Source organism: Nycticebus coucang, chromosome 8 (assembly GCF_027406575.1).
Source record: "Nycticebus coucang isolate mNycCou1 chromosome 8, mNycCou1.pri, whole genome shotgun sequence".
In the NCBI taxonomy this organism is placed as follows: Eukaryota; Metazoa; Chordata; class Mammalia; order Primates; family Lorisidae; genus Nycticebus; species Nycticebus coucang.
The window spans coordinates 43,553,821-43,563,718 of record NC_069787.1 but is presented as its reverse complement, the minus strand read 5'-3'; positions in this window follow the sequence as shown (position 1 = coordinate 43,563,718).

Sequence of the window (9,898 nt, the reverse complement as noted above, 5' to 3'; positions counted from 1 at the left end):
GCTTAGCAAAGTGGCCTTCCTGGACCCCGAACAGAGGATTACGTGTATTAGCAATATATGGGAAGAAACTGGAGTGATTAAATGAAAGGATTTCTGTACACAAAATGAAAGTATACATGACAAACACTCCTACTGAATGCCTTTTATCTAAGTTTTTTTGTTGTGGTAAATATGGCTCACATAACTTACCATCTCGGTCATCTTCAACTGGGACTAACATTGCTGCCCAGCCCGTCCCCACCCTCAACCTCTAGTGATCACTATTCCACTTTCTCTTTCTATGAAATTGTCTAGTCAGGTACTTCTTGTAAGTGAAATTATACTATATTTGTCTTTTTATGTCTGGCATATTTCACTGTGCCTAATGCTTTCAAGGTTTATCCATGTTTTTAACCAGAACTTGATTCCTTTTTAGGTCTGAATAATATTCCATTCTATGTAGATGCCGCACTTTGTTTACCCATTTCATCCGTGAACATTCGTTTCTCGTGAATATGCCGCTATGACAAATGGTGTATGAATACCTGTTAAAGTCCCTGCTTTCAACTCTTTTGGTTACATACTCGGAGTGGAGTTGCTGGGCTGTTACCTCTATGCTAACTCTGTTAACTCTATGTTTAACTTTTTGAAGAATCACCAAACTGATTTCTACAGCAGCTGCACCATTTTACATTAACACCAATGTAACACATCCAGCAATAATGTAAGAGGACCATCTATTTGAACAGGAAAAGAGATGGGGGCCAAGGTAGCTGCTTCATCTCCCTTGTGTGAGGAACATCCATTAAAGAAACAGCCCTATAAGTGAACATAGGATTTGATTCAGAAAGCTTCACTAATTCTAAGGAGCCCATTGAATTCTTAGCAAGTATGAATTTACAGGCAGCCAGAACCTTTTTCTTCTTTCTTTTCTTTTTTTTTTTTTGACAGAGTCTCACTTTATCACCCTTGGTAGAGTGCCGTGGTGTCACAGCTCACAGCAACCTCCAGCTTTTGGGCTTAGGAGATTCTCTTGCCTCAGCTTCCCAAGTAGCTGGGACTACAGGTGCCCACCACAATGCCTGGCATTTTTTAAAATTTATTTTTATTGTTAAATCATAGCTGTGTACATAAGTGCAATCAAGGGGTACGATGTGCTGGTTTCATATACAATCTGAAATATTCTCATCAAACTGTTCAACGTAGCCTGGCTACTTTTTGTTGTTGTTGTTGCACTTTGGTCGGGGCCGGGTTCAAACCTGCCACCCTCGGTATATAGGGCCAGCGCCCTACTCACTGAGCCACAGGCAACAGCCTTCCCTCTTTCCTTCCTTCCTTCCTTCCTTCCTTCCTTCCTTCCTTCCTTCCTTCCTTCCCTCCTTCCTTCCTTCCTTCCTTCCTTCCTTTCCTCCTTCCTTCCTTCCTTCCCTCCTTCCTTCCTTCCTTCCTTCCTTCCTTTCCTCCTTCCTTCCTTCCTTCCCTCCTTCCTTCCCTTCCTTCCTTCCTTCCTTCCTTCCTTCCTTCCTTCCTTCCTTCCTTTCCTCCTTCCTTCCTTCCTTCCTTCCTTCCTTCCTTCCTTCCTTCCTTCCTTCCTTCCTTCCTTCCTTTCCTCCTTCCTTCCTTCCTTCCTTCCTTCCTTCCCTCCTTCCCTCCTTCCTTCCTTCCTTTCTTCCCTCTTTCCTTCCTTTCTCTCTCTCTCTATATATATCCCCCTACCCACCCTCCCTGTCTTCCTCTCTTTCTCTGTCTCTTTCCCTCCTTCACTCCCTCCCTCCCTTTCTTACTTCCTTCCTTTGTTTGTTTTTTTTCATAGTCTCACCCTAATCACCCTGGGTAGCGTGCCATGGCATCATAGCTCTTAGTAAACTCAAACTCTTGGGCTGAAGCTTCAGCCTCCCAAGTAGCTGGGACTATAGGCACCTGCCACAACGCCCGGCTAGTTTTCCATTTTTAGTAGAGATGGGTCAGGCTGGTCTTGCTCAGGTTGGTCTTGAACTCCCAAGCTCAGGCAATCTACCTGCCTCAGCCTCCCAAAGTACTAGGATTATAGGCATGAGCCACTGTGCCCAGCCAAGAACCCTCTTTCTAATGTAATCTTATGGCAGACAATCATTCATAGCCAAACACAGAGGCATTCTAGCTAGATTATATTGTATTTTTGTTATATTTATATATCCAGTAATCATATTCCACCCAAAGTTCCTGGTTGGTACACTCTGCTCCCTGCCAGCTAAGCCACCTGGTGTTTTTCATACCCAGGTAGGAAGCAGCATCTCATTCTTCAAACAGCAAGTAGCCCTTGGTCTCCTACTGAGGCTCACCTCTAGATTCCCCATGGCTCCTCTCTTGTGGAAGGGTCAGTACTAACATTCTATCCTCAGCGAGCCCTAAGTGATGGGCACCCTCCTTGGACAAGTGGAAGGAACTTAAATAACCATAGTAAAGCCTTGTTTGGATGTGCTGGGCAAAGCCTAAATGAAGGCTGTGCTTTACAAGGTCATCTCTGAGTCTGTCCCTTTGGTTCTCCCACATCACCATGATACCTTCATATACCTTTACCTCTAGCCAGCTCCTCTGAATCACCCAGACACAGACCCCAGGGACAGACTCTCATCCTATTAGGGACAAAGAAGTATAGAAGTGTCCCATGGCAGAGACAGCCCTAGGAGGGACCCAACAAAACCAAACCCATGGTGTCAGGGTGTTCATGATTTATCAAGTACCCTTGACTGCCCTGGTGACCCTCATAGAGCCCACCAAAAATATGATTGACTCCTCTCTTCAGAAATGTTCAGCTCTGGTTTTGATTCTTCTAGGGGAGGTGGTGAGGACAGGATGTGTAACCACAGACAGTTGGGCCTTGCACACTATAAACTGGACCACTGTTGCCCATTTCAAAGGCATTGAGGAGCAGGCTGAGAAAACTAAGAGGCAGTTTCCTCCAGCCACATCACAGAAATGTTGGGCAGGTTGCATCTAAACAATCGCAAAGAGCTTAGAAACCTCCAGGCCACAGGCAAACCACAACCATGGATAATTACACCCCTCAGTCTCAGCAGAGTGAGGGTTTCCCACTGTGTCAGAACAGCTCCCAGCTCGGCATGTGGTCTATGAGCAAGGCCAGAAAGTTGCAGGGGGACAGGGAGACTGGAAACTAGATGCAGCCTTGGAACAAGGGGCACAGCCTCGTTGGGGACAGTACAGCTTCACAAGTGTCCGGACACACTGGGGGTCAAGAGACTGGCAGAAATGCTCATAAGACCCAGTCAGGGCCCCTTGCACATGGTGTGCTGGAAAGATCATCATCTGGGGGCCAGCCAGCCAGCCATGGTTCAGATTCCAGCTCTACCTCTGTCTTGTTTTGAGGCTCCAGACACCACACCCAGGAAATTCTTTTTATTTTTTAAAGAGACAGGGTCTTGAATTCCTGGCCTTAAGTAATCCTCCTACCTCAGCCTCCCAAAGTGCTAGGATTAAGTGCCAGTGATTTTTTTTAAAGAAAATAAACAAATTGGTGTATTGCCTGTGGCTCAAAGGAGTAGGGCGACGGCCCCATATGCCGGAGGTGGCGGGTTCAAGCCCAGCCCCGGCCAAAACCTGCAAAAAAAAAAAAAAAGAAAAAGAAAGAAACATTGGGTTCAAGGAAAAATATTAGAACTGTAAGGGACTATATACATCAGGATTAAATTAGTCTATTAGTAACAAGAGACTCAAAACATCATGGCTTAGACAAGATAAAAGGAAAAGCCTGGAGCTTTCTATCCAGGACTAATGGGGCAAGCATTCCCCAAAGGTCTGCACGACCTGGGCTCCTTCCAGCTCCCTGCAGTGGCGCTTGGTGTTGTCCTCCCCTTGTGGTCCAAGCTGGTGACTCTCCCATCCTATTCCAGCTATAAGGTGGGAGAAGGGACCAAGAGAAAAGGAGGAGGGGCAAAGGGCACCCGCCAGCTATTTTAAAGGCAGGGTCCCAGAAATCACAGGTCGCAACTCCAGTTAATCCCACTGGCCTGTTCTAAACGCCATGGCCATGCCCATCTTCAGGAGAGTTTGGAAAATGTCATGTTTCCTGTGTGACCACATGCTCAGCTGGAAATTTTTTTCCTGAGCAAGAAGGAGAAAACAATATTGGGTTCAACCACACAACTCGGCAGTGACCTTGCTAATCACTTCGCAGGTGAGGACACGGAGCCGAGGGTGGCTAAATTTATATAGAGAACATTGATTATATCCCCACAGGCTATTTTCCAAGCAATAACATACTATTTGCCCAGTCCCATGTCCCCAACCCACACAGTGGCTCACCCTCGCTGCAGACATTATTGGTGCCCCACCTGATGTCCCCTCAGCCCACCTGCACTCACCTGTAGCTGCAGTCAGTGACTCCATGACAGCTGCCACCTCCAGTGCCCACAAGCTTCCTTCTCTAGCTGAAACTTCCGCCAGCACCATGGGAGCTTGCTCTGCCACAAGAAGGCACAATTAAAGTCTGGAGGCGTCCATGTGCCTACTGCAACCCTCAAAAGACGAGGCCGAGAGCCGGCTCCCGCATCCCCAGCCTGCGGTGTGGCGATCCTGAGGGTGTCCAGTGTGGTTTCTCAGGCTGCAGCAGGACTGAGCCCCAGGTCCCCATAGTTACCACACCCATTCTTGTATTCTCTCCATCCCTGTCTCTCTCTCCTGCCCCCCTCACCCAGATAAACTCTGTGCACCCAGGTCCTTATTTCAGTCTGCTTTTGAGGGAACTCAAACTAAGACACTTTTGGGTAGCTTCCATATGGCACCCAGATAGTGGCTAAATTAGAATTTGAACTTGGCTTCTTAGGCTTTTAGACCAAATATTCTTTGCATAGTCCTATAACAAGACTACGGGAGCATTTTTAAAAACAAATACCTTGTTAAAAAATTGCAATCCTGAAGTCATTGACCTGGTTTCTGAATCAAATCCTAGGCCCACTAAAAGTGAATGGAGTAAATTAACATGCAATAAAGATTCAGTCTATGTATTAAAGATAATAACCGGGACTGGTTTTGTTAATGAATGGAGCCTGTGTCTCCTCCTGCCCCAGTGATTCTGGGAATAGCTGATTTGGCTTCTTGGTTTTTCCTTATTAGGCTCCTGTTCACAGTTGCAGGAGGCTGGGTGCAGTTGTGCTCACAGGCAAAAGTTTCATTCTGTAAACACGGAGACTATGTGCTCTGACAAAAGTCCAGGGTGGAGAGAGACCCTTCGGGGAACTGCCAAGGTCATTGTTGACCCTGAACCACAGGAGGTGGGCATGGCCAGCCTCCCACAGCCAAATGCTGCCAGCCGTTTCCTGTCAAATCCATGTGCAAGTAAACTGAGGCAAACAACTGAGATCATGCCAGGAGCCTGGGGTGGGATTCCTGTGTGAGAGAGGAGCCTGGTGAGGTACAGTCTGAGTCGGGCCTCGCCCGTCCCCAGGCCCTGCATCCCTGGCTTTGGAGTGTTGCTTGGGCATGCAGGCTTCCACACTGGCCCCATTCTGATTTGGTGTTCCTAGCATTAATAATCATAATAATTGTATCGTAAGCATAATAGCAACAGAAACAACTGTTTCAGCTTTCTTTGGCTAATTTTTTATGTGGCAATTACTTTCTTTTAATATTCTCTTTAAGCCTGATTACAATCTTCATTTTACAGATGAGAAAACTAAGCCTCAGCAAGGTCACATAACTTGGGTAAGGAACGCTAGCTAATAATCCCAGCCTGTCTGCTCCAAGGCCATTCTTCCGACACCATGCCACAGGGCCTCCTGGTTGGCTTTACGGGGCCAACAGCTATTATATTGCTAAGGCCCCAGTGGAATCTTGGTTTTGACTCCCACCAAGGAAGACCAGTTGCCGTTTCCCTACCTACCCCCCATCACCTTCCTGACACCTTAGAAACTCTCAGGGATGGTTCAAACCAGAATCGCCTGCCATGAGGCCAAGCTGTCCAGGTTAAACCAGGCAAGGTCCTTCTCCCTTGAGCTTAGAGATTCTGATGCCGTGGCAGACCCAGCTGAGGTGGGTGAGATGGGAACAGGCTCCTCTCACCCTCTGGCCCTTCCAAGGACGCCTGCTTGCCACTCCCCAAGTACACCGGGTGATACCATGGGAAGCCCAGTCCAGGATTTCAGAGTGCATTTGAGGGGTCCAAGACCCCTCTGGTTGGCAGTCATCCATGCTCCTCAGGCAGGCAAGGTGGGCTTCCACATCAGGGCAGTTACATGTGCCCCCTCTCTGGAGCATGTTCAGTGATACCTGTGCCCTGCTTACTTCAGAGCATGTTCCCCCAAATAAGCCCCCCACATCCCTGGTGAAGCAAGGGTTGATGAAAGAGAAAAAAGAAAGAACAAAAGTTGAGGAGGAAGTATTTAAAAATGATCTGGGGCTCATTTCTGCAAGGCAGCAGACTCCTTAAATCTGTATGCATGCGATGTGGTGATTAAGTGCTGCTGCTGCCAGCAGCTTACGGGAATGAGCAGAGAAAGGGAGCCAGGGGCAGAGGGTGGGGCATCTGGCCGGGCATGAGTGACGGAGGCTGTACCTGCTGAGAGGCCTTGCACCGGGCCGGGACTGACCTCCACTGGTCTGAACCCCAAGGACGTCTCAGTGCTCCTTCAGGCTCTCCCCTGCATTCCAAATCATCAGTCATAAATCTTCTGGCTCCTGCCTACTTTCTATTTAAAGTGTGTATAGCAGGGGGAGGGTGCAGAGGGTACTGCAGCTTGGCTGTTTCTTAATAAAATGGGTAAGTTGGTGAGTGTTTGTGACTAAGAGGGACCGGAGGAGATTGGAGCCAGGGTTTTCTTAATGCTATTAAAGGGGCAGTGAACAGAGGGCTGTCTGCTGGCCCTGTCCACAAATTGAGCCTATGATGGATGGGGACTGATTCCCTGGCAGCTGAGTTGCAGTCCCAGAAGGGCCAGTAGCTGGAAGAAGGGACTTTTCTGCAAAAGTAACAGGTGTGAGCTTCCCAGGTCACAATGTAGCACATGCAGAACTAAGCTCAGCCCTACATCGGGGGTGACCTCTGGATTTTATGTGCCAGCCCCAAAGTACAAGCACTTTCAAGTCTCTGTTTGCAGAACATGTCCTAATGTCCCATTAGGCAAAGCGCTATGTGGCTGAGCCCAGGGAGAGAAATAAACACCACCTCTTTCTTGATAAGGAGTACCAAAGTCACATTGCAGAAGGACACAGTACAGAGATGAGCGGAATTATTTTTAGATGTCTTTGCAAATGATCTTCCACCTACCAGCTCTTTCCTCCAAAACTTCGAAGTACTCACAGATTATTTTTGTCTCACTCCAGTTCATCATCCACTTCGGTTCAGATTTATGTTTTGAAAGGTCACTCGGAGTGTAATGAATGGCAGCAGTGTGACAAAGGATGGGATGAGGATTTGAGAATACTCTGCTGTAAGATGCCTTCACTACCTGGGAATCAGGTCAGTGTTATTTGAAAGTGGGCTTGGATTTGTTGTAAATGTATAAACTTCAGAGAAAAGACTAAAAACTTAAAAAAAAAAAAGTACAATTGATGGGCAAAGACACAGGTAGAATGGAATCCCATAAAATGCTCAGTTAACATCAGAGAAGGCAGAAAAACAGGGGAAGATTTTTTTTTAATTTTAAAGCACCAAAGAACAATAATAAATAGGAACAGTTATAAATACAATAGTAATTAGCCCATCTGTGTCAATCATCAGTTTACATATGAGGCATAAATGTAATAATGAAAAGACAGACTAACAGAATGGATAAAAAAACAAGATGCAACTATATTGTCTACAAGAAATCCACTAGAAGTGTTTTGAAAGATCCCTCTACAACCACCACTCCTGTGCTCAACACCATCAGCCTGCAGGATGAGGCCTGAGCTCCTCAGCATGACAGTTAGTGGGCCTCACACTTGGAGGCCTCCACCTGCCCACTCAACCCCCTTACCTGCACCCCAGAACCCGAACCTGCTGCCACACACATCTGTGCCTCTACACCTCCCACCTGCTCCCTCCACCTGGAAACACTTGTAACGTGCAATAATTTAAATGGCAAAAATTATCTTGCTAAAAGAGAGAGAAAAAGAAAATTTTAGACACTGCCGGGGAGGCTAGGTTGAGCGGGAGTCTAGTATCAAAATCATGCCTCCCAGTATAGGTAAGCTTAAATCTTTAATGCCAGCTTTGGACCTCCCCTCTCCCAGTGATGCATCATTCCATGTCCCATGTATCCGTCATGACCAGCAGAAACATTGCCGCCCGTCTAGCTCCCTGCACGCCCAGCCTGAGTTAGCTGTTCTCTCCTGTGTCCTTAGAGGAGTTTGTGTCTTTAGCTGTCCTCGCATTTGCACGGTCATATAGTAATTACCTGTTTCATGTATAACATCTGACAATTAACTTGTGAACTCATTCTAGAAAAAGTGCTACATACCTCATTGCTGACTGTCACCACAGTCACCTTCCAAATATTCCCCTTGGGAATCTATGCACCAACACCAGCACCTAATCCACCCTACAAGGTAATTTTGGGACTCTTTTTCTGGAATGACTATCAGAGCCATCATCATATGAAAATCTGATGATTAAGCTTACAAACTTGCCTTATATTGCCAGCACTGTACAAACAACTCGGTAAGGTTTCATAACCTTGGTATGTCCGAGTCTCACAGCTGTGATCAGTCAAGATGTGGTGTTTTGCTGAGTGATGTTCATTATTGTTGTTGCATGTGATTGTATGCTATGCAATGACAGCTCTGATGGTCATTCCATAAAGTGCTCCAAAATTGCTTTGAAAGGTGGACTCGGCATTGGTGTCAGTGTGGAGCCTCCTGAGGAGAGGACTTCGAAGGTGACCATAGTGATACCCAGCAATGAGGTATGTAGCATTTTTTCTAGGACCAGTTCATGAACTTAATTGTCAGACCTCATATTCTGAGAAATCCCTAGGAGAGAAAGAATATCCTTTCCAGCTTTGTACTGTCTTGATCTCCCCCATTCCTCCCTATGCCAAGTACAATAGCAGGGACCTAGTAGGCGGTCACGGTGAGACTGGGGCAAGGATGGATATGATCTTATTTGATTGTCCCCGAAGCAGACCGAATGTAAGGACTTAGGTCAGGTAGTTTTTCTAGGAGGTGATCTCAGGAAGCAGAAACAGATAAGGAACACAAGAGAGGAGAGAGAAAAAAGCCGATAAAGGTACATAAATGAACGGGTTCCCTGGGGAGAGACCAGCGACTCAACCCCACTCTTTCCCTGAGGCGGGGCCACAGAGCAGGCTAAGGAGCCAGGACATGTGCGCACTTCTTCCCATTCCCCTTTGTCTGGAGTAACTGCCCTCGTCTCCTGCACTTCCAGGTTTCTCCTGCTTGCAGCCGAGCAGAAGCTGGCGTGGGAGAAGCCCTCAGGCAGGGCATCACAGCGTCTGCTACAAATATAAATGTACCAGAAGACGGAGCCAGCAGCAGTGCTGAACTTTAGAGTGAAAAGATTTTCCTGAGCCCTTTCCAACCCAGACAATTTACTTTCATTGCAGATGGTCAACAATTATTTACTTATTTGCGATCTGAAGTTCTGTACACTGATCCTGATGTGGTTAGAGAGGACATGAAGTCAACAAAACGGAGTGTCCAACAGGGAATCACATCCCCACGCAGCAGCATACAGATGGCAACGGGGCTTAAACACGGATGCCCAGGCAGGAAGTGTCATTTTGTTACAGCACCTCTGTGTGGTTTGGCTGATTTTCCTCCTGGATTCAATGATCTTTCCAGCTGCGTGGAAGGTAAGGAAGAAGAAGAGAAAGAGCGGTTTGGGGGATGGGGGCAGAGCTGTCTAAGAGCTGATAATAGAATTGCTGGGTTGAGGCAATTTTCTACGGTTTTGTTTTTCCTTTGCATTTTAGGATATAAGAGG